A 25,252-nucleotide genomic window follows, 5' to 3' on the forward strand; every position below is an offset into this window, starting at 1 on the left:
CCTGCTGGGCCGCTGTAGCTTGTATCAATGACCGTACTAAGTCATCCATTGTGGTGAGAAAAAAAATAAACCCTCTCCCTTTTTTTTGAAATCACCCTCCTTTTTCCACCGCGCTGTGCACACCAGATCCCACCCCTGACACCAGTTGTGACAAAGTTCCTCATCTACCTTTGTGGGTCCTGCGCTTATTGGCGGATTTTGCTAGCCTCAGAGATCTTCCTGTGTTGGATCAGGAGCTGAGAAGTTTTGGGGGGAACCCGGGCCCGCCCTCTACTCCGGGTTCCAGCCCAGAGCCCTGTGGATTGCAGTGCCTCCTGTAACAGCTGCATGATAGCTACAACTCCCTGGGCTACTTCCCCATGGTCTCCTCCAAACACCTTCTTTATCCTCACCACAGGACCTTCCTCCTGGTGTCTGGTAATGCTTGTACTCCTCAGTCCTCCAGCAGCACACCCTCTCAGCTCCTTGCGCCTCTTGCTCCCAGCTCCTCACACGCACACCACAAACTGAAGGGAGCTCCCTTTTAAACCCAGGTACCCTGATTAGCCTGCCTTAATTGATTCTAGCAGCTTCTTGATTGGCTGCAGGTGTTCTAATCAGCCTGTCTGCCTTAATTGTTTCCAGAAAGTTCCTGATTGTTCTGGAACCTTCCCTGTTATCTTACTCAGGGAAAGGGGACCTACTTAATCTGGGGCTAATATATATGCCTTCTATCACTCTCCTGTAGCCCTCTGGCCTGACCCTGTCACACTAGACACTGCCTACACCAGTGTTCAAAATACAGGAAAGAAATTTCCTCAAATAATCAGGAATCCAAGAACTTTTCATGAAAAGGCAACAAGGAACATCTGTGGAGCAACCTGCCTCTGGATCAGAGATGGACCCAAAGGGGTTAACCCAAACACAGAGGTTGGATATTTTGCAAGTTAAATTCAGAACAGATTAAAGTCTAGTCCTGGACAATGGCTGATGGATTGCATTTGCCTCTGACAGCTCCCCTTTGGCAACATCTAGATAGTTTGTAATGGCAATAAGGAGTAGAATCTGAGTGCACCCCAAGCCCTGGACTGGTGGAGAGGGAAGAGGGAGAGGAGTTGCTGAATTTCTGCTGGAACCCGATGAGTGGTGTTTGTGTGAGCTGAATTCCTTACTGAATCCACAGCGTATATGTGGGGATTGCCTGTATTGTAGCAGGGATGACTGACTTACCACTCAGCAGCTGTCTCTTTGGAAGAGCTGCCCAGGTCAGAATTTCCTAGGTTTTCAAAGATCAGGGAACAGAAAAACAAAATATTCCCAGAACTTTTCTAATGCAGCTGTGTATCTGATCTATCTGCAAAACTGCCAGCCAGTATGTGAGCCTGCTGCCATCTACTGGAGACAGGAAACAAATGCAGAATGAGAGTTAGAACCCAAGATTCTGCATCGGTAGGGAGAAAGCCTCAAATCCATTTCCTTGGGCATCTAGAGGAGAACAGGGAGAGCTCAGATTTAGACCCCATCACATCACACAGGGCTCATTGAAGGTGACTGAGATCAGACCCAGGAAACACGGATGGAGCTGGTGGTTTCTGGGAGTGACGCTTCAAATTTTCTGTATCGTTTATTTTTAAATATTTTCTAATAAAATTTTAAATCAGTTAATTCTGGAATCTGACTATGTTTACCTTCTCCAGAAGGAATTTGGAGGGATGTCAGGTGCTCTGCTGTGAGCTGCTCTCAGCCCCAAGGCCCAGGAGAGGGATTCTCTCAAATGCTTGCTCCCATCTCTGGTGTTTCTACTAATAACAAGCAGCTATTTGAACGACAGGCAAGCTCTGGAGCTTCCCCCATCCCTAGCTGACGTTTGTAATCCCCTGGAGATCTTTTCAACATCAATGTTCCTTTTTGCATTTTCAAAGCAACTTTATGCTCAGCCAGGCGGTTGGTGACCAGCTGCCAAGCAGTACATGAGAAATGTGCAAGTTCTTCCTCTCCGGGGAGCAGAGTAGCGATGGGAATACTTGTGGCAGCCCTGTCCACTGCAGCCTCATCTCGAGTTGAGGCAGGGACTGCTGGTCAAAGGATCTGAAATCCTCTTCTTGCAGTTTGTATTAGTTCATCAGGAATCTGATCCTGAAGTGAGTCTCCCAGCAAACAAGCTAGAGAGGCATCTGAGGGGCTAATACAGCCAGAGGAGAGGAGGGTTTCAGTTCCATTGATCTACAACCCTTGCTCAGCCTGTAGCATTCCTGTCAGCGTTCCCTATAGAGGAAGCACTTAATGAGTTTCCTATTTCACAGAGCCAAGAAGGGAAGAGCAGGATGTGGGGAGGAGACTGCAGTGCCTGACATGAAGGCCTTGACAGGAGGTGACTCATTTCCTGTTGGGCAGAGGGGTGTTTAGTGCAAACACAGCCACCTGCCAAATGGGCCCCTTGCTGAAGGAGATTTTGGGGGGAGGAGTTGCTGGGGCAGGGCAGTTATGCTGCCACCTCACACACCAAGTGACTGAAAGTGGCAGCAGCAACTGGCAAATCATCATCATGGCAAATCCCCAAAGGAAGGTTCCTCCTTACAGGAAAATGTAACAAAAACTAAGGTCAGTTGTGTGGCATGCAGGGGTCAAGCTGGGCGAGCAGTACCAACCCCCGCCATGTCACCATACACAGCTTACGGGCTGCTGCACTCCTAGCCCAGATTCCTTTTTCCTGCCTATTGTTTGGGACACGCTGCTCGCAGGCCAACAGCAGGTGGAAGAGCAGGGGAGAGTTCAGCACCAGGCAAGAGCCTCTGAAGAAATGTCATTAGAACTGCACCCAATGGGCTAAGGGAGGCTCCCTGCTGCCCAGAAATGCACCCAGGAGCTCTGAGGCAGAGGTGACTGGCAGTTGTGGGCATTCAATTCCACATCAGTGACTGTACTGTACCTGAACTGCACTGCTGCAGGGCGCCTTGACCAGCCCCAGCCCCTGCCAGGGAACAGCAGCAGCTGTCTCTTGAACCTGCCTGCAGGATACCATTTGTGGGCAGTGACTAGGATCCCATTTAGCACATTTGAACAGTGCCTGCTCACAGCTCTGACATGCAGGCTGGAGCCAGCATAAGAAATGTCCACCACATTTCTCCATGGGACAGGGCTGCCTGAGTGAGCGCCCTTTCGGGAAATATGGGGGTCGCCTAAGGGAGCGTAACACAAGGAAAAATGTTTAGTTTCTGGTTGGGTTTCCTCTGGTTCTGGTGAAGCCACCGCAGCTCTTCAGGCAGTTCTGCATCAGTCAGGGGCAGCTTCCCAGGCTCTCTTATCTGCAAAACATTTGCCAGGGGAAGTGCTGGGGTGGCTTTAAACTACACTCTGTGTTGGGGTGAGGAGGCATCACCGTTGATTCATCCATAACTCCTCCTGGTGTGGCTGCTTCCCCACTCCATGCAGCACAGGAGCACATGGGAGACTGCTTTCACTAGGGTGCAGACAAAGCCATTTTTTTTATAATTTAAAACAAAAAAATAAAATGATTTTTTAGATGAAGAAGCCCTGCTGGGTCATCTAGTTCCCTGGGACCAGTCCAGTTCCTACAGGATTTTTTTTAGTGCTTTGTCCAGTCTTGTCTTAAAGGAAAGATATTACAGCCTCATAGGCCTATATCAGTAAACTTTTCCTGATATTCCCCCTAAATTGTCCCTCTTTTCATGGATTTTAATGACATCTAAATCAGAATGGATCTCCTGGTCTAACTTCCTGCATAGCACAGACCAGAGGACTTTACTCAATGCTTCTTGCATTAAAGCCAATAACTTGTGGTTGTGCTACAGCAGCATTTTCCGAAGTGCAGAACGACTAGGTACTTCCACAGCCATTGCAGAGTGACATGACAACTGTTCTCCAGAATCTCAGTTTTCATTAAATATGCTAGAATCAGATTTACATAAAGGTGTCTAGGCATCTAAAGATGCAGATAGGCACCTAATGGAATTTACAAAGGGTCTAAATGAGTTAGGCATATAACTCCCATTGATTTCAGCAGTTATGCATCTAAATACCTTTGAGGATCTTGGCTTGAAGCTGTTCTGGTTCTGAAGAAAACTTCCAAAACATTAGCCAGGTATAACCAATACAAAGACGTCTGCCTGAAGGCTTGTCTACACACAAACTGGAACCCAAATGACTCAATCAGTTGTAATTCACATGGTTAGTTATTCCAGTGCAAATCTGGGTGTGGATTTTGGATTAAGAATGCCCTCTTTTGATTTATGTTGATTTTTAACCTTCGCTGCCTAAAAAATTATGTCCTATTCTTAATTTGAATGTGTCCAGCTTCAACTTCTGAGCACTAGATTTTATTTAACTAGCTTAAAAACCCTTCCATCATCCAACCCCAACAATAACTAAGGAGGATGTTAACAGCATTAACTAAAGATAAACAAACTGCAAACTAAGCAGCCATGGTATAAAAGGATTACTAACTGGTTACAAGACAGAAACAAAGGGTACGAATAAGTGATCAGTTTTCACAATGGAAAGAGATAAATAGTAGGGTCCCCCAAGGATCTGTGCTGTTTAACGTATTCATAAATGACCTGGTAAAGGTGGTAAACAGGGAAGTAGTAAAGTTTTCAGACAATACTAAATTTCTCAAGATAGTTAAGTCTAAAACTGACTGGAGGAGTTACAAAGGGATCTCACAAAACTGGGTGACTGGGCAAGCAAATGAGAGATGAAAATCAATGCTGGTAAATGCAAAGTAATGCACATTGGAAAACATAATTCCAACAATACATACAAAATGATGGGGTCTAAATTAGCTGTTACCACTCAAGAAAGAGGTCTTGGGAGTCATTGTGGATAGTTCTCTGAAAACGTCCACTCAATGTGTAGTGGCAGTCAAAAAAGATAAGAAAATGTCTGTTCTATTAAATCCCATTAGGAAAGGGATATATAATAAGACAGAAAATATCATAATGCCATTGTTTAAATCCATGGTACATCCACACCTCAAATACTGTGTGCAGTTCTGGTCACACCATATCAAAACAAGACATAATAGAATTGGAAAAGCTACCTAGAAAGGAAACAAAAAAAGGTTTGAGGTATAGAATAGCTTCCATATGAGGAGAGATTAAAAAATCTGGGATTGTTCAGTTTAGAAAAGAAACAACTAAGGGGGGATACGATAGAGGCATAATATAAAAGACTCAGTGCAGCACATTTTAAATGGATTAAAAACTGGTTTAAAATGTAACCGTTAATGAGGAATCATCATCCAGTGGGGGTGTTTCTAGTGGAGTCCTAAGGGACTCCAGCCTAACTCTCTCTTGAGAGTCTTTGGGTTAAGTTTAGAGGCAAGAGCACGGAGGGGGGATTATTAACCACACTAGGACCCGGTACTTTGGCATTTAGTTCCCTGTCCTCAATTTGGGAATGATTTTTAGGGGCTTTTGGCAGTCTATGGAGAAAGGCATCAGGCATATAACAGGCCTCTTCACCTGGAAAAGACCATGAGGAAGGTGAGTAGTTTTCTCCCTCACTAAACTCACTAGTGCAAAGTCAGGCTGTAACTCAAACTCAGGAAGCAAAGCAGGCAAACTATCAATTAAATGCAAAAGAACCCCTCCCAGTACCCCCAGTTTAATGCAACATTAAGGTTATATAGTTAAATGTACAAAACCCAGAAATTTAAAACCCTAGCTGACTTCTCAACTGTAACTTTGATCATCTGCAGGCATGCTTGGCAACACTCTGACACCATACTATTTCACATTTTTACCTGCACCCTTTGGATACCTGTGTATAAGAACTTGTGTTCTCATAATTAAAGACTGTACTGTACCATATATGCACAAGTGGGAAGTTAAGATTACATTAAAATCTAGTTGCAATTCTTGGCTTTAGAGGGTTTTACAGTTCAACCTTCAGGGAGCAATAGCAGTTTTTAATTTGATTACCCAGGGGTATTCATTTTTATTTATTTTATTTTTTAAGCAAAGGCCAGCTGATATCTAACAATGTCATTACTAAGCTGCACACAAATTCACCATTCAGGGACCATAGACTGGATCAGACTCCAGTGTCCTGTCCCTGACAGTGGCCAGCAAAAGAGGAAGATGCAAGAAGCCTCTTTGTGGACAATTATGGCCTAGCTTTTGTAATCAAAGATCATATTGTGGGAACTGCCAGCCCTACCCAGCTGTAGAAGCACCTCTGATGCCCTTCTCTGGACCATTTCCAACTCAGTGTTTTTAAGTTGAGGTGACCAAAAACAGAACAGGACTCAAAAATGGGGAGCCCTTCTTCTTTGATGCTATGCAAATATGTCCTGTTTTGTTATTCATTGTTGTCTTTCTTGAGCTTCTCATCAGGATACTTAGGCCCTAAAAGCTCCTGCATGTGGCCAAATCACCCTGTAGAGGCCACCAGCAGCCTCTCCCCCAGGCCCTCACAACCTGGGGTGAGAGCAACATCAGCCTCTTTGACATTTTCATTAACAACAAAGGCAGCAGAATTTGCTACCACTAGTCCCTCCCTGTGGCCTATGACAGCCATCTCCACCAATCCAGGCTCTCCTGAGTGTCAGAGGCTGCCACTGCAACCATCACGGACCTTTTTGCCTGGCCTGTGCCACTGGAGAAGGCCATGAGGCACAGCCACCTGGACCATTGCATCCAGTTTCACACACCCTCGTTTCATAAGCATATGCACACTACACTGGCCAAAGATATAGAAGGTCTTGGCTCTGAACAGCTAGGATATAGAGTCTGGGGAAAAGCAGGCTACCGGAATGCTGCCTGCTGTATATAATACTTTGTACTTACACGACACCTTTCATAGAATCATAGATTATCAGGGTTGGAAGGGACCTCAGGAGGTCATCTAGCCCCTGCTCAAAGCAGGGCCAATCCCCTACTAAATCATCCTAGCCAGGGCTTTGTCAAGCCTGACTTTAAAAACCTCTAAGGAAGGAGATTCCACCACCCTCCCTAGGTAACCCATTCCAGTAGTGTGGGGCCCAAAACTGGACACAGTACCCCAGATGAGACCTCAATGTCCAATAGAGGGGAACGATCACATCCCTCGATCTGCTGGCAATGCCCCTACTTATACAGCCCAAAATGCCGTTAGCCTTCTTGGCAACAAGGGCACACTGTCGACTCATATCCAGCTTCTCATCAACTCACAGGGCTTTCCAAAGAAGTCTAAGTCATTTTAGAGAGGGGGAAACTGAGGCACAGAAAGGTGAAGTGACCCATCCAAAGTAACAGTGAGCCAATGGCAGAGCTTGGAAAGGACTCCCAGCCCATCTTTCAATCAACAAGACCATGCTGCCTCTCCCAGAAGAGACCACAATGACTTGGGTGATGTTCTATTTGAGCCAAACAGTATAAGGAGAATGTGGACAATCCTGGAAATAAAAAATAATCCTTGAAATTTAAATGTGATAAATGTAGGTGCTTTGCCGCTGCTCCCCACCCACCTAACCCCCAGGTAACTGATATTTCTAATTCACAGTTCCCCGAGGATCTGGCAGACTCCACATTCCTGTGATTCATTCACTATCTCTCTCTCTCTCTCTGTGTCTCACACACACGCATGGAAAATTGTTTGGACAGCATGATGCTTTCCAAGCGTAAATGGGCTGTAATTTACTAGGGGTCATGACAGATTCTCCATCATTGACAATTTTTACATCATGATTAGATACTTTTCGAGAAGCTCTGCTGTAAGAATTATTTTGGGCAGGTCTCGGCCTGTGTCGTACAGTTGTCAGAGTAGATGATCACAACGGTCTGTTCTGGTCTGGAAATGTAAGAATCTATCATGACAGTTATTCTCCCCAGCATGTACAGGGTTAGGCTGATGGGCAGATTTGGGGGTCATAAGACGTTACCAGGACAGACTGGTAGGGACTGGTGTTTGCCTTTGCCTTGTCACTAAACAGGGACCATTCAAATGGTGTATCCGACACAGTCAGTTCTCTGTGACTGTGCATAGGGGCTGGGGAGGGTTGCCTTGGAGCTTGGCCAATCCTGCTCTCTGTTCCAAGGGAAAGGTCGTGTACCTACCTGCCATAAAGAAGCAGAACCCATGGCACAAAGAAAAGTATAGCAGCAGGAATGAATTATACTACCAAACACCTGACCTGTGAAATGCTCAGAGAGATAAGAGAGGCTACAAAAACAGAAAACCCAATAACAATGGAAGGTTTCAACTATCCCCATATTGACTGGGAACATGTCACCTCAGGATGGGATGCAGAGATAAAAGTTCTAGACACCATTAACAACTGCCTCTTTGAGCAGCTAGTCCTGGAGCCCAGGGGAGGGACAATTCTTGATTCAGGCCTAAGCAGAGGGCAGAATCTGGTCCAAGAAGTGACTATAGCAGAACTGTTTAATAATAGTGACTGTAATCTAATTAAATGTAAAATCCATCTACGGGAGAAAATACCAAAGAAGCCCACCACAGTAGCATTTAATTTCAGAAAGAGGAACTGCAAAAATATGAGGAGGGCAGTTAAATGGAAATTAAAAGGAACAGTCACAAAAAGTGAAATACTTGCAAGCTGCATGGAAACTATTTAAAAACACCATAACAGAGGCTCAAACTAAAAGTATACCCCAAATAATTAAAAACAAAAAACAGTACAAGGACCAAAAAATGCCACTATGGTTAAACAGTGGAGAAAAAGAAGTGGTTAGAGGCAAAAAGGCATCCTTTAAAAATTGGAAGTCAAATCCTACTGAGGAAAATAGAAAGGAGCATAAACTCCATCAAGTCAAGTGTAAAAGTATAATCAGGTAGGCCAAAAAAAAAAATGTCAAGAGCAATTAGCAAAAGACATGCAAATTAACAGCAACATTTTTTTAACATCAAAAGCAGAAAGCCTTCCAATCAATCAGTGGAGCCATTGGACGATCGAGGTGCTAACGGAGCACTCAAGAAAGGCAAGGTGTTGCAGAAAAGCTAAATGAATTCTTTGCATTGGTCTTTACTGCAGAGGATCTGAGGGAAATTCCCATACCTGAATCATTATTTTTAGGTGACAAATCTGAGGAACTGTCCCAGGCTGAGATGTCAATAGAGAAGGTTTGGAACAAATTGATAAATTAAACAGTAATAAGTCATCGGGACCAGATGATATTCACCCAGGAGTTCTGAAGGAACTCAAAGCTGAAATCACCAAACTACTAACTGTGGGTTCAGAAAAGAATTAGATAATTTCATGGAGGAGGTGCATCAGTGGCTATTAGCCAAGATGGTCAGAGACACAACTCTGGTTGCTCTTACCTCTGTTGCCAGAAGCTGGGGCTGGATGACAGGGGATGGATCACTTGACAATTGCCCTGTTCTGTTCAGTCCTGCTGAAGCACCTGGCATTGACTACTGTCGGAAGACAGGATACTGGGCTAGATGGACCACTGATCTGTCTGATCCAGTATGGCCGTTCGTATGTTCTTAACTGTTGCAGTGCAACTGTGATCAGATGGGGCTGCTACAGAGTGGAAGCAAAAAAACAATTTCTGACAGCTATTTAGGAAAATGACAAACCTGATGGGATTTGATATCCAGGAAGACAAAGTGAATAGTGCCAGATACACACACAGGTAAAGGGAGGGGTCTGAGATACAGGGGGAAAGAGAACATGCGGCACCAACTACACAGTAATATGGCTAATGGCAGCTGGAGTGCCTCACAACAGGATTGGTCCTACTTTGAGCAGGGGATTGGACTAGATGACCTCCTGAAGTCCCTTCCAACCCCTGATATTCTATCATTCTATGATTCTACCAGGATCCTATCAGCTTGTGAGACCCCCTCAGGCACCAGGTTCCTCTCTGGAGGGACAAAGCCACTGTATGTGTACAGGGAGCATGACAGCGCCAGAGGAGCCAATGGGTTGGCCCCATTTCCCACCAGGCTCCAGGCAAGAAGTGGAAGTGTTACACCTGACTCGACTTCTCAAGCCTCTTTCCAAAATATACACTGCATAGTCCCAGGGAGAGAGGAAGGGAGCTCAGTCTGCTCCTCTCCTGAGGAAGGTCCTGAAGAATAGATGCCAGGTTCACACTTGCAGAGTCTGCATTTACAAGGGATATTTCCAAGGCTTTGGCGAAATGGATTAACCCTGCAGCCCAGGAAAGGAAAGAGATCATTTCTCTCCTAGCCACACAGAGAGAAGCTCCCACTACCTACTCTGCTCTCATACCCCTGACTATACACAGCTCTGAACTCATAACCTCGGAATACATCACCAGAGTTTTGCCTCTGTCCTCTTCTCTCTCTGAGCAGGTGTCCTGTTATTTAACATGTGCAATGCCTACAAATATTGTTTACCAATTAAACCTAGTATCTCCACCCTACAATGAGTATCTTTTGAATGCAACAGGGAACTATGCCAACTGTTAAAGGAAATCACAAAGCTGAGCAGTTTCTATTTGGAAGGCTGCTCCCCCCCGACAGAAGAGCTAATTTTCCCAATCTGTTCTAGTCATGTCCAAGCACTAATCCACCACTTTCTACCAAACACAAGTAAAGAGCATACGATGGTCAAGTATTTATCTATTCCTGGCTTCAGTACTGTATACAGGCAGTCTTGGACTTATGGAACAAATGGTTCCTGAAAATTGCGTTGTAAGTTGAAACATCGTAACTCGGAACTGCAGTCCACCCCTTTGAGGGACCGAGCATTGTAAAGTTGAAACCAATTGTCGTAAGTCGAATCAGGGTGTCAATTCAGAAGCATTGTAAGTGCCGTTCATTGTAAGTCGAACGTCGTAAAGTCGAGGATTGCCTGTACCTTCTGTTCTCTGACCTCACACTTCTCCAGTTCATTCCGAATGCTGCCGCTCAATACCCTGTGTTGCTTATGACACAAAAATGAGGCCCAAAAGGATTTTTGAAGTGTTCTTCACTGCTTTCTTTTAACATTAGAAATCCAGCTCTTGTCTATGTTGGAAAGCTCGATGGGCCACTGGAGAGCTGCTGGTTAATGACATGACAGTCCTTAGGAAAAGAAACATGATTAATTGAGATGGGAAAGAATTTTTAATCTGTCTTTTTCAAAACTTGTTTTCCATTTGTTTTATACATATTTAACTCAAATGCCTGTACACACTTAGGAGAAAATACATCTGTTAAAATTCAACATCACTACTTCTCGTAAAGGCTGAGAGAGTTTGCTGGCCAAGTCTCTGAGACTCCTAGCAAGTCCTCCCACAAACCCAGAAGACTCAACATGACTCAATGTGCCATTCTTGATACTGCTAAGGTAAAAACAAGGAGACAAACAAAACTTTCACAAACCAGCACTGCTACAAGTTCTTACTGGACTTTATCCACCATAAAAAGGGGCATAAACACAATTTTAATTCTTCTTTTGCAGGCACTCATTATAATTGTTAATCCACCAATGAAAAATATGCCATTCGTTTTTCAAACACAGAAACATGTAATAACCAGAAATCCAAGCAGCAACCTTCTGCCCCCCACTCTTCACAGGAAAATGCACCCCCAAGAGGCAGAACCCCTTCTTTGTACATCACTGTCCTCCCGGCCCATCTTACCCTCTGTGACCTTTTGCTGGCCTGGCCTATGCCAGAAACATCGCCCAATACTAAGAAGGACTCAGCGCTGGCTCATTTGCATGTGCTTAGTGTCGAGAGTAGACCTGGCCAAATGGGGTACAGCACCATTTCAGCAAGCTATGGCAGGGATTTGCTCCCAGCAGACTTTAACCATGGTTTTCTGCAGTGGTGCTAAACACAGTCTGTCCTGGGCTGCACTTGCAGCTAAAATGTGTGCAGCTGAACTGAGGCCCAACGAAGCTCCCCTTGAAATCAATGGAAAGGCTCCCATTGACTGGAAAGGAAGCTGGGTCAGGCTGCTGGTGCTAAACCCACTATTGACACCTGCTGTGCAGAAGCAGGCGACTGAGTCTTCATCTCAGTTTGGACTGTAAGCAACGTGGGGCAAGGCCTGTGTCTTTACATTCTAGACCAGTGGTCTCCAAAGTGGGGTGCACAAGACAATCCATTGGGGGGTGCTGCGGGAGGAGCGCCGCCGGAGGAAAAAAGGGGGGGGGCGGCCGGAGGAGGGAGGGAGGGAGCGAGCGGGTAAGCTTGGCCCCCCCCCACACCCCTCAGCAGGCAGGGCCACCCAGAACACAGGGGCTTTAGGGGCTGCAGGGCCCTGGGCTAAGGTGGCCCCGGGGCCCTGGCCTGCAGCTCTAAAGCCACTTTTGGAATGCGGCCCCGAGTCCTCCGGCCCGTGGAGGAGCAGGGGCAGCCACGCAGCCAGCGGCTGGAAAGAAGCGGCACTTTCCCCTTCAAAGCCGGCCGGAGAGAAGCGGTGCTTTGAAGGGAAAAGCGCCGCTTCTTTTTGGCCACTGGCTGCGCAGCTGCCCCTGCTCCTCCTGAGTCCTCCGGCCTGTGCTCGCAAGGCTGCATTCCGAAAGGGGCTTTAGAGCTGTAGGCCGGGGGTGGGGGGTGGAGCTCCCAGAATCCTGGCCATGGGGGCAGTGCCGCGCTGTGCAGAGCCACCTGCACACCCCTTGCACCAAACAGGAGCTGCTCCAGGTAAGTGCTCTGCACCTCCTGCCTGCCCCAGCCCTGAGCCTCCTCCTGCACCCCCACCCTGAGCGGCCTCCCGCACCCTAACTCCCTCCCAGACCCCGCACCCCCACCCTGAGCGGCCTCCCGCACCCTAACTCCCTCCCAGACCCCGCACCCCCACCCTGAGCGGCCTCCCGCACCCTAACTCCCTCCCAGACCCCGCACCCCCACCCTGAGCGGCCTCCCGCACCCTAACTCCCTCCCAGACTCCGCACCCCACCCTGAGCGCCTTTCTGCACCCTAACTCCCTCCCAGACCCCGCACCCCCACCCTGAGCGCCCTCCCGCACCCTAACTCCCTCCCAGACTCCGCACCCCCACCCTGAGCGCCCTCCCGCACCCTAACTCCCTCCCAGACTCCGCACCCCCACCCTGAGCGCCTTTCCGCACCCTAACTCCCTCCCAGACTCCGCACCCCCACCCTGAGCGCCTTTCCGCACCCTAACTCCCTCCCAGACTCCGCACCCCCACCCTGAGCGCCCTTCCGCACCCTAACTCCCTCCCAGACTCCGCACCCCCACCCTGAGCGCCCTCCCGCACCCTAACTCCCTCCCAGACTCCGCACCCCCACCCTGAGCGCCCTCCCGCACCCTAACTCCCTCCCAGACTCCGCACCCCCACCCTGAGCGCCTTTCCGCACCCTAACTCCCTCCCAGACTCCGCACCCCCACCCTGAGCGCCCTTCCGCACCCTAACTCCCTCCCAGACTCCGCACCCCCACCCTGAGCGCCCTCCCGCACCCTAACTCCCTCCCAGACTCCGCACCCCACCCTGAGCGCCCTCCCGCACCCTAACTCCCTCCCAGACTCCGCACCCCCACCCTGAGCGCCTTTCCGCACCCTAACTCCCTCCCAGACTCCGCACCCCCACCCTGAGCGCCTTTCCGCACCCTAACTCCCTCCCAGACTCCGCACCCCACCCTGAGCGCCCTCCCGCACCCTAACTCCCTCCCAGACTCCGCACCCCACCCTGAGCGCCTTTCCGCACCCTAACTCCCTCCCAGACTCCGCACCCCCACCCTGAGCGCCTTTCCGCACCCTAACTCCCTCCCAGACTCCGCACCCCACCCTGAGCGCCCTCCCGCACCCTAACTCCCTCCCAGACTCCGCACCCCCACCCTGAGCGCCTTTCCGCACCCTAACTCCCTCCCAGACTCCGCACCCCCACCCTGAGCGCCTTTCCGCACCCTAACTCCCTCCCAGACTCCGCACCCCACCCTGAGCGCCCTCCCGCACCCTAACTCCCTCCCAGACTCCGCACCCCACCCTGAGCGCCCTCCCGCACCCTAACTCCCTCCCAGACTCCGCACCCCCACCCTGAGCGCCTTTCCGCACCCTAACTCCCTCCCAGACTCCGCACCCCCACCCTGAGCGCCCTTCCGCACCCTAACTCCCTCCCAGACTCCGCACCCCCACCCTGAGCGCCCTCCCGCACCCTAACTCCCTCCCAGACTCCGCACCCCACCCTGAGCGCCCTCCCGCACCCTAACTCCCTCCCAGACTCCGCACCCCCACCCTGAGCGCCTTTCCGCACCCTAACTCCCTCCCAGACTCCGCACCCCCACCCTGAGCGCCTTTCCGCACCCTAACTCCCTCCCAGACTCCGCACCCCCACCCTGAGCGCCTTTCCGCACCCTAACTCCCTCCCAGACTCCGCACCCCCACCCTGAGCGCCTTTCCGCACCCTAACTCCCTCCCAGACTCCGCACCCCCACCCTGAGCGCCTTTCCGCACCCTAACTCCCTCCCAGACTCCGCACCCCACCCTGAGCGCCCTCCCGCACCCTAACTCCCTCCCAGACTCCGCACCCCACCCTGAGCGCCCTCCCGCACCCTAACTCCCTCCCAGACTCCGCACCCCACCCTGAGCGCCCTCCCGCACCCTAACTCCCTCCCAGACTCCGCACCCCACCCTGAGCGCCCTCCCGCACCCTAACTCCCTCCCAGACTCCGCACCCCACCCTGAGCGCCTTTCCGCACCCTAACTCCCTCCCAGACTCCGCACCCCCACCCTGAGCGCCTTTCCGCACCCTAACTCCCTCCCAGACTCCGCACCCCACCAGCGCCCTCCCGCACCCTAACTCCCTCCCAGACCCCACACCCCCACCCTGAGCGGCCTCCCGCACCCTAACTCCCTCCCAGACTCCGCACCCCACCCTGAGCGCCTTTCCGCACCCTAACCCTAATCCAGACCTTCAAATCGCGGTATCACAAAGTGTTAAACCAAGATTTTTCAGAAATAATGAAGCATATTCAATCACATTGCTCTCACTAAAAAAATATTATTAATAATAAAATCTTTTTTGTGAGAGCAAAAAGGTTTTTTATACCGTTAATAAACAAAATTAAAAAAATATTTTAAAAATATTGTTTATTTCATCTTTATCTCATCCTTTTTTAATTTCTATTTTTTGTGTATGTTTTATAATGTACATAATAGATTAGTACAGTAGTATATTAATATAATTCATATATAAACAAATATACATATTGGGGGTGCGGGCTCAAAAAATTTTTACTGATAGGGGTGCGCGATCAAAAAAGTTTGGAGACCACTGCTCTTAGACCACCATGCAAGCCTGCAGTGTTATATAAGTGCTGACTCTGCATTCTGTGTGAACCCAATTGTGTACGAGACAATTACAGGCTCAGAGGCTGTTACAGAAAAACATTCATCAGAAAGCAGAGCACTAATAAGCAGCATTGCTTAAGGCAGCCAGCAGAGGGACATAAGGGGTTAACATTGCTGGTACCAAAAGATTAGAAGGAAGTTGTCAGTCATTTGAAACTCTCCTGAATTGAAGCTTTAGGTAGTTTACCTTACAGCATCCCTGCAGGACTCCACTGAACTGATACATTGTTCAGTTGCTACAGATGAAAATAGACTATTTGATCAAATCAAGAAGGCTCCTTGCATGCCTCTGCACCAGTGGCTTTAACTTGCTCCAGTTGCATTTCAATAAATCCTTATTCTAGAGTTTTGTTTTAAAGCAAGACCCTGTGGGTTTTAGCAAATCGATCAAGAACCTGTCAATAGCTCTGAAGCTCTTTCAAGGGGTTCCTTGGGGTTCTGCAATAAGCAACTCCAACCTTTGTCAGCCCACGTCCAGCACTGAGCAAGCTTCTGGCTGCACCACAACTCAGGAGAAGCTAATGTGACAATTGCACAGAAGACTGACAAGATGAGGCATGATTACCAAATCAGGAAGCCCTGCCTTTCAGGTAAGCAGGAATGGCAGATACCGCACCCACTTACATGAGACACTGACTCACAGCTATGCAACACACCAGCTAAATGACCCCTGTGATTTCACAGTGAAGTCATTTGAACTAGGTGGACCTCAAGTATACTGTTTCATGACAATTCATGCAGGTAAACAAAGACTGACTTGGTAATGCACAGCAAGTAACACTGAGCCTTGGCATTCATTTACATGCTCTTGGGACTCTGTCCTTTAGCTCCCAGCATCCTACACATTAATTATGTTCCTTGGACTTCCTTATGGCATCTCAACTTCTCTTATGAAAACAATGCTAGGCTCCTGAGCTGGGGCTTCAGAATATTTGAGTTGTTTCTTCATTGGCAACTGAAGCCAATGTGACTGAGGGCACGTCTTCACTACCCGCCGGATCGGCGGGTAGCAATCGATCTATTGGGGATCGACTTATCACGTCTAGTGAAGACACGATAAAAAACGATCCCTGATCACTCTGCCGTCGACTCTGGAAATCCACCGCGGCAAGAGGCAGCAGTGGAGTTGACGGCGGCGCGGCAGCGGTCGACTTGCCGCTGTCCTCACAGCCAGGTAAGTCGACCTAAAATACGCAACTTCAGCTACGCTATTCACGTAGCTGAAGTTGCGTATCTTAGGTCGACCCCCCGCAGTAGTGTAGACCAAGCCTTAGGCTATGTCTATACTACGGACCTTACAGCGGCACAGGTGTACCACTGCAGCTGTGCCGCTCTAAGGTCTCCCGTGTAGCCGCTCTATGCAGACAGGAGAGAGCTCTCCCGCCAGCATAATTAAGTTACCTCTAACAAGTGGCAGTAGCTATGTTGGCAGGAGAGCGTCTCCGCTGACATAGCGCTGTCCACACCTATGCTTCTATCGGTGAAAATTCTGCCAGTTAGGGGGTGTTTTTTTCACACCTCTGACCAACAAAAGTTTTATTGACAATAGTGCTAGTGTAGACAAAGCCTAATGCCTAAATCACTTCTGAAGATGTGACTTAGGCTGCTAAATCACTTAGGTACTTTTGAAATTTTTACCATTAATGTTTTGCATTTAATTTTCTAGGGCAGTGTTTCCCAAACTTGGGACGCCGCTTGTGTAAGGAAAGCCCCTGGTGGGCCAGGCCGGTTTGTTTACCTGCCCCGTCCGCAGGTCCGGCCGATCGCGGCTCCCACTAGGCACGGTTCACTGCTCCAGGCCAATGGAGCTGCTGGAAGCGGCGGCCAGCCCGCCCCGCTGTATGGAACCTCGCAGCAGGGGGTCAGGGAGCTAGAGTCCCACTTGCATCCTGGGTGTCCCTAGCCTCTGTTTGCCAGAAGCTGGGAATGGGCGATGCGGAATAGATCACTTGATGATTACCTGTTCTATTCAATCCCTCTGGGGCACCTGGCATTGGCCACTGTCGGAAGACAGGATACTGGGCTAGATGGATCTTTGGTCTGACCCAGTATGGCTGCTCTTATGTTCTTATGCTCAGGGAGCAGAGGGAACGAGAAGTGCGGGTTGGGTTGCCTGAGGAACAGCATGGAAAGCCAGGGAGATGAATTGCTGTAGCTGGGTACAGGCTCCTCTCCTCCGTTGCAAGCAGACATGAGGGAAAGGAGGTTGCTTGGACAACACCGTGGAGCTGCGCCACCTGGAGAGCATAATAAAAATGCCCCTTCTCAAAGATAATTATTGTTAAAAAGAATCACTGATTAATGGCCAGTCAAAGAGTATTTTCACCTCTGGGCCACAGCTGTGTATGTCAGAAGAGGGATGGGGATGGACGACACTTTCTGCAGACAGTATACATAACATTGCAGTGGAGTGTAGGGGGTTTGTGGGAGAATTTATTGATTTACCATGGACTCTAAGGGTGCTTGCTGTGGAACTGGTGCTGGAGCACATGAGCCCTGAGCATGTGCACACCAAAAAAGTGTACATTTGATAGAGGTACAGACAAAATCTGAACTGGATACCCTTTCTAACTGGGCTGAGAGCAACCAGACGGCAGACTGCATACTGCCTCCCAGTGAGGAGCACAGGGGCCAGGGAGTGACCTAGGGAGCTGGAGTCTGGTCTCAGAAGCTTCTAGCCAATGGAAAAGAAAGGGATAGAGAGATGCCTGGCATCCCATCCCTCAACCAGGGGACAGATCCTGCTGCCATTGGTTCAGTGGAAAGACTCCCATTAACTTTGATGGGCACTGGATCAGGCCCCAGGAGAGCAGGCATGACTCCCCAGACATGTATTTTTAGAGCTCTCAGACTTCAGAAACCCCGGTGCAGTCTGGTGTACAGAGGCCAAGAGATGTGATCTGAACATGTGCTCTAATGGTTACAAAGAGACACAAACTCTGGGGAGAATCAGAGGCTGGCCAAGCTGCTTAACATCCTTAGAATTCTCACTAGGGTGACCAGACGTCCCGATTTTATCGGGACTGTCCCGATATTTCCTTGTTTGTCCCGCGTCCCGACCGACATGCGGTCGGGACACTGGACAAACAAGGAAATGCCCCGAGCCTAGAGACCGGAAGTGCTCGCACCCCCCCCCCCCCGCCCCGACTCCGCCCCCTCCTCCCCCGATTGGCTCCCTCCCCGAATCCCCGCCTATTCCCCGGGCTCACCATTCCCCCTCCCTCCCGCAAGCGCTGGAGGGAAGCCCGGGAGACTCAGAGGAAGCGCGGGGCCGGGGTGAGTAACAGTCCGGCCTGGCCATAGGGCGAGGAGGGGGGCGGCCCGCGGGGCCAGGCGGCGGCTGCCCAGCTGGTGCTATCCCGCGGCGGCCCTGGGGCGGAGGCATCGGCAGCCCAGCCCCGTTCGTTCCCCTGCGGGACGGGGGGGCTGGGGCCTGCTGCCCCCACTCCGGGGCCGCCGCGGGATAGCACCAGCTGGGCAGCAGCCCAGACGCGCCTGGCCAGGGGCTGGGCCCAGCGTACGCGCTGCTGGGTCCCCGCAGCAGGCCCCGGCTCGGGGGGTTCGGGGGCGCCGCAGCCGCGGAGCGCCATGGCCGCTTCCTGCCCCCCGCGGCAGTGGGAGCTGCAGCAGCGGCTGCTCCCGAGTCCCGCTGCCCGGGGGGGGAGAACAGCTGCCGCCTGGCCCCGCGGGCCGCCCCCCCTCCTCGCCCTACCTCCCAACTGAGTCCTGCCTGCTCGGGCCAGGCCGGACTGTTACTCACCCGGCCCCGCGCTTCCCCTGAGTCTCCTGGGCCTCCCTCCAGCACTTGCGGAGGAAGGTGGTTTTTTTTTTTTTTTGCCCCGCCCCCCGCGTCCCGATATTTGTCTTGGGTGATCTGGTCACCCTAATTCTCACTGCCAAGGGGTCAGTGCTGTAAGAGGTAAAGGTGACCTGCGTATTCATAAACACACAGTACATCCAGTAAAAGCCTAGCTCCAAGTTTCAGCTTCTCATTGACACAGAAACTGATTCCCCAGCACAATCCTTCAAAAAAGCTCCACCAAACAAAAAGAAATTCTATAGCACATTCTTCATTTGCTTTTTTAATCCACCACTATGCAACTAACTTTTTTAAAATACACATGGGCTCTCAGAGACAATGGGTGAGCTCCCCTGCTGGCCTTAGGGGATTGCCTCCTCACAGGTAGGCACATTTCTGCTAATACACAAGTGAGTAAGTCAAGCAGAGAGAGTCATGTTGCTTCATTGGCAATTACTGATATTTAGAATCTAATCCTAAATGAAGGACAGAATCAACAGAGCAAAGAAATGGGACCATCCAGCTTCTTATAGACCCTTCTAAACTCTGGAGAGTGCAAACCATAAAACAGCAGCTGAGCAAGGGTCTCCCTCTAAAGTGCTTTTCCAGGTAGGGCTGGACATCACCTCTTCATTTCACTTGGCCTTTCCCTCTTGGGCTGTCTGAAGAGCATCTCACAGGAAGGAAACATTGACTTTCCTATGCTCTGGTTGGCCCAGACCATCTCCCCTACCCCTCTGCTTCTGCCCACAGAGGGGGAAAGAGTGGGAAACCCAGGTCTTTGGCCCAACTTTTCTTGGTGGTAAGAGAATGAAGTCAACCAGAACAAGTCTTCCCCACTGCCAACTCTAGGAAGCCCCAAAACACTATCTCTGTGAATTTGGGGCTGTGCATTTTAGTGGATGAAGGAGGAGCAGGTAGGGCAGGGATCTTCCAAATAAAACAGAACTGACCATGTCAACATTGCCACACTTGGGCTCTGCTCTTGCTCAGGTGTCATTTTGTCAATCTGGGTGTATTTCATTTATACAGTAGCCTTTCCTCTTAGGCCAGTCCTTAATCATCTGTGTTGCTTTCCCTTGAACTCCCTCTAATTAGTCTACACATTTCTGGTAATGAAGGGCTCAGAAGTGAGTACAACACTGCAGCTGCAGACTCACCTGAGTAGCATGGAGAAGTAATTTACCCCCAGGTCCCTGCAGGCCAAAGCTGTATACACATTATTTTGCTGATATTCTGCATCATGCTCCTCATGTCTAGTTTCTTGTCCACTAACTTTCTGGGTGTCTTTCAACATTCATGTCAGATTCACAGTATCAATCTACCTACCTAGATACTTGTGTGGGCTTCATCACCCTAGGGTCTGAGTGAACATTTTCAAAAGCACTGAGGTGACTAAGGTGCCTATGTCCTATATTCAAAAGGGGCTTTGATTTCAATGGGAGTTAGGCACCTACATATCTTTGAAAATTTGGCCTTAGGAGCCACTAAAGGCATTTAGGAACCTTGTCCCATTGAGAGAATCTCTTTGGAAAATGTGATGTAGACACCTAAGTCACATATGTGCTTTTGAAAATGTTACTGTGAATGCCTCCTAACTCTCACTTGTCCTTCCTGGCCAGAGAGAGGCAGGTGAAGGGGTTTTGGTGGCTTTTAATGAATCCCCGAGAATGAAGGAACTGCTGTGGGGAAGCCAAGAGGTGGGGTCTTCATTTAGCTCAGACTATGGGACGGTAAGTAGTTCTTATTTCTTCTGGCAGAGTTTGCAAGTTGTATTCGAGATCTCTGTGAACACAGAGCTCACCTTCCTGTGTGTGACCCACAGAGTACTCCTGGGGGAATTCTGCGCCTCTGTGCATGTCCAGAATTTATGTCCCCAGAAGATTTCTTTGCTTCCCCACAGAAAAATGAATTTCTGCCAGGGTAGCAAAGGGAAGCCACAAGAGTGGTCATGCAACCCTCCCCAGCAGTATGTTTCAAGTGTCCGGGGCAGCCGGCAGAGAGATAAATCACTGTGGGGCAGGGGGCGGGACTGGGGAAGACCTGGCTGATGCCTGGTGACAAAGTGGGGATTTTACCTTGTTATGGTGTATGTGAGCCTATGTGAGTCTGTTGAACCTATGTTAGTTTTATTGTTTTGCACAAATACTGTGTGTGCCTCAGTTTCCCTGTGTGCTGCACTAATGCCAAGGTGGTGTGACTTTGTCTGAGACCCTCAGGGGCAGTTGAGGTTACTCCAACTGCCTGCATGTAGGCGATGGACAATGCCCTTTGTAACTTGAGAACCAGGAGGTGGAATGCAACCAGGTGACTCTCGGCCCAGGAAGCAGGACAAAGACCAGAGAAGGAGCAACGGGCATGTCAGAGGCCAGGCAGCGGAGTCCAGGGCAGTCTGCTGGGGGGAGGGGGGGGGGACTGGGAGGGGAGGAGTCCAGGGTGTCTGGCCCCGGGGTCCCCCAAGATGGACTTTGCTGAAAGCACAGAAATCAGGGACTAAGAAGTTTTGTTCTTTGCTGTGTTCCTGTCAACTAATAAACCTTCCGTTTTATGCTGGCTGAGAGTCACTGCTGACTGCGGAGTTGGGGTGCAGGGCCTTCTGGCTTCCCCAGAAGCCCCGAATGGGTGGACTCACTACTGGAAGCACATGGTGAGGAAGGGGATGCTGAATGCTCTGAGGTCAGATCCAGGAAGGTTGAAGCTGTGTAAGCTTCTTGGCCTGGAGACAGTATGCTCAGAGAGAGGAGGCTCCCCCAGAGTCCTGTCTGGTTTCACACGGAGTAGTTCCAGAGCATCGGCCCCGTGATTCCATGACATGGTTCCGACGCTGTGCCAGGCTCAGCTGCTAGTCTTGGCTGGGCTGAGGAGGCTAGGACTTCCTCCTCCCTTGCACTGCAACCAGGACCGGGTCAGACCCACCACCAGATTTCTCCCCCAGCTGCAGGTAGCTCTGCAAACCCCGCCCCCCCACCACATTCCTGCACCCATCGCTCCTCAGTTGCAGGGGGAGGGATCCCTCTACAGCGAGCTGCTCCTCCATCCACCCAACTCCCTTGCATCTAGACCCCCTCATTCCTAGACCCTCCTGCCAAGCCTCACCCTCCCACACTCAGAACCCCCCCCCCCCCCCATGAGCCCCACTCCACCTGGACCACCCCAACAAGCCACCCACACCCAGATCCCCACTGAACCCCAACCAGCTACACCTGGATCCCCACTGAGCCCCAATCCCCCAGCATCTGGACCCCTTTGCAGAGTCCCATTACCGTTGCACCTAGAACTCACCAACAAGTCCTTGTGCATCCAGAGCCCCACCCCACACCCAGATTCCCCCACTGAGCTGTCCGCATCCACATTGCCCACACCAAACCCTCTCAACCCACACCTAGAGCCCCTCACATTAAGCTCCTCCACACTTGGATCCTGCCTTGCTTAGCCTGCCTGACCACACCTGGTGCACCTAACACAGAGGGGCAGGGCCCTGGGGTGTTTCTGAGGCAGGCCTGATCCTTGCGCTGAGTCCATGTCTTGGGGGGGGGGGGGGGGGGAGCTGCACAATAATCTCCCACTTCTATAGAGCCAGTGGCCTGTGTTCCCCAGTGCCGTGCTTCAGCCTCCACATTTACTTGATAAATAAAAGTTGCAGAATTTTAAAATATTGTGCACACAATTTTTAATTTGTTGGTGCAGAATGCCTTCACAAGTAACAGAAACACCATAGGGGAAAGGGCAGGGCAGATTGTGCTAGACTCTGTAAAAACACCATGTGTCCCCATTCTTGGTTGGTCCTTAGACACTACCAGAATAAATGTGTTCTGTATTGTCTCTCCACCAGCCCTTCCACTCTGTGGCACTCCCCTTCAGTGGGATTCCCAAGGGCACTAGTGGGCAGGGGAAACTCTGGCAGTGGTGCCAGGCAGCCGGGGAGGACAGAGATCTCTGGAGCTAGTGTTCCAGGGTCTGCTGGATAGCTCTGCATCTCTGTTAGATACACAGGTTCTGGGGAATAAATTTCCTGTCCATGTCATGGGGAGACTGGGCATCCAAGGGTTAAGAGGGCCACAACCCTCACCCTCTCCATGGGACAGCAAATCTTACCCCCCCGCCCCTTGGACAGACCCTCATAGCTTTCATTCCCTTTGGCCACCTTTGCGGTTTGTCCCCAGCAGTGCTGATCTGGCTTGAGGACTTCTCTCCTGCAGAATATCTGTGTTTAGGGTATTTCCCCATTGTAGCGGGGCAGTTATCCCGCTCCTGAGAGAAAAGGCTAGGCTGATTGGGGAAGCAGCCACAGCTGGGGGCTGTGAGCCAGGAGCTAAGGCAGTCTCTCTCTAGCGGTGGTGAGAGAAGGACATAGCAGCCTGGGAGCAGGGTACCAGAGGTAGAGTAGTGCTGGGGAAAGGCAAGAGGAGCTGGGGAGCTCCAGCCTGGCAACTCCCCAGGCTGCAGGCCTCGTTCAAGGCCTAAAGAGAGAGGTACTGGGCTGCAGGGAAAGTCAGCAGGTCCAAAAAAAAAAAAAAAACCCTTGCCAGTGATGAGTGGTTTACAGACTGCAGTTTTCCCCAGTGAGCAGGGGCTAGATGACGACTGGCAGTCCCCACTGTGGCAAGGTGGGGATAGATGGTTGGGGAGACCCAGACTGTGGGTTACTGCTGGGGGCAGAACCCAGAGGAAAAGGGGTCTGGGAGGGACACGGTGGCAGGGGCCCTAAGGCAGGCGAGACACTGGACAGTAGGAGGCACTCTGTATGCTGGAGAGCTAATTCCCAGGATAACCAGCAGGAGTCTCGCTTTGCTACACCCAGATACTGAAGATGCTTCACTCCAAGCTGAACCTCCCTGCCCAATGCACAAACTACAGCTTGGTCTACACTAAACCCCCAAATCGAACTAAGGTACGCAACTTCAGCTACGTGAATAACGTAGCTGAAGTCGACGTACCTTAGTTCGAACTTACCGCGGTCCAGACGCGGCAGGCAGGCTCCCCCGTCGACTCCGCGTACTCCTCGCGGCGAGCAGGATTACCGGAGTCGACGGGGAGCACTTCTGAGTTCGATTTATCGCGTCCAGACAAGATGCGATAAATCGAACCCAGAAGTTCGATTGCCTGCCGCCGAACCAGCGCGTAAGTATAGACAAGCCCTACATGAAGGCAGTATTAAGGCTGCAACTCTAAATGCATAAAAGCTGAGACATTTTAAAGACAAACTTCCAACAGAAACATTAAGTTTCCCATGTTGCACCCAGACTAAGGCATTCTCTGCATTTCACAGCATGAACTGTATTCCAAAATACTACACACAAAGATGCCATGTGGCTGAGTTACCTTTGCTATGGGGACCTTTGCATTAGGCTCCCGTATCTACTGCATGTTTAAATTCTTGATATTAATGCTACATTAAGGTTATTTAGTTTTAAAGCGGAGGACAGTTTTTCCTCCACTTTGAAACAGACATTTCCAAATGATTCACATGACACAGGGAATGAATGATTTTTCAGTTCTGCTCCAAACACTAGTTCAGGAATCTCCTTTCTCCTCCGGTATGTTTCACTAATGTAACACATGTACCAACAAGTCCTTGGAGCAGTTTCATCATATTTTCTCATTAAGGTAACCCATTACACACCCACATGAGGCACAGGGACCTCACAACACGAGCCAGCTGAAAGTGCTGCAATGGAATCAGATGATCGACTCAGGCTTTCAGTCTCTGCAGTATCTTCTTGGCTTTAGAAACTGTATGGTATGTTTTTCAACATATCCAGTCAAGGAAACCACTTATTACTTCTCAGTTTTAGGATTCAGAATGTATGCATGAAAACAATTTTCAGCATTAAGAGTTAATGTGAAAACAGAGCAGGACAGGTCCAGTTGCAGCATGTCATGAAGATGCAGTATTGCAGCAAAATCTGTTATTCAGAATTCTAAGATGTTCTGCTGAATGCAGCATAATATGACAGAGCTGGAAAAAAAAAATGCTAAAACAGATAGTTACACTCTGATGAGCACCTGCTAGATATCATTAAGCAAATTTTAGTCAATTTTTTTTAAGTGAAACATTTAATTCAAAAAAGAAATTATGTTAATCTCTCTGCTCAATGGTGTATCCTATCTGTATTTAGAGTTCTCTCACCTAGTTAGGTAGGGAGATGCATTTTTAACAAGACTCAGACTTTAAAGGTCTGAAGGGACCACTGTAATCATCTAATCCAGTGGTTCCTGAACTGGGGTTCATGAACCCCT

The 25,252-nt window shown here is 49.9% G+C and overlaps 1 protein-coding gene across 7 annotated transcripts in view; it reads right to left on the reverse strand.

Moving 5' to 3' along the window:
- LUZP1 (leucine zipper protein 1) overlaps nt 1–25,252 on the reverse strand; it is a 65,288-nt gene that overhangs the window by 31,230 nt on the left and 8,806 nt on the right. For 3 of the 7 annotated variants that reach the window (XM_065577214.1, XM_065577213.1, XM_065577215.1), the window contains exon 2: nt 9,262–10,977. The exons of 1 other annotated variant lie outside the window; for it this stretch is intronic. The gene's annotated coding sequence lies outside the window, so the exon portion shown is untranslated. The remainder of the gene's footprint in view (nt 1–9,261; nt 10,978–25,252) is intronic. 3 more of the 7 variants (XM_065577210.1, XM_065577209.1, XM_065577212.1) reach the window with 3 other exon arrangements.

The sequence above is a fragment of the Chrysemys picta genome, chromosome 23, assembly GCF_011386835.1.
Source record: "Chrysemys picta bellii isolate R12L10 chromosome 23, ASM1138683v2, whole genome shotgun sequence".
Taxonomy (NCBI): Eukaryota; Metazoa; Chordata; order Testudines; family Emydidae; genus Chrysemys; species Chrysemys picta.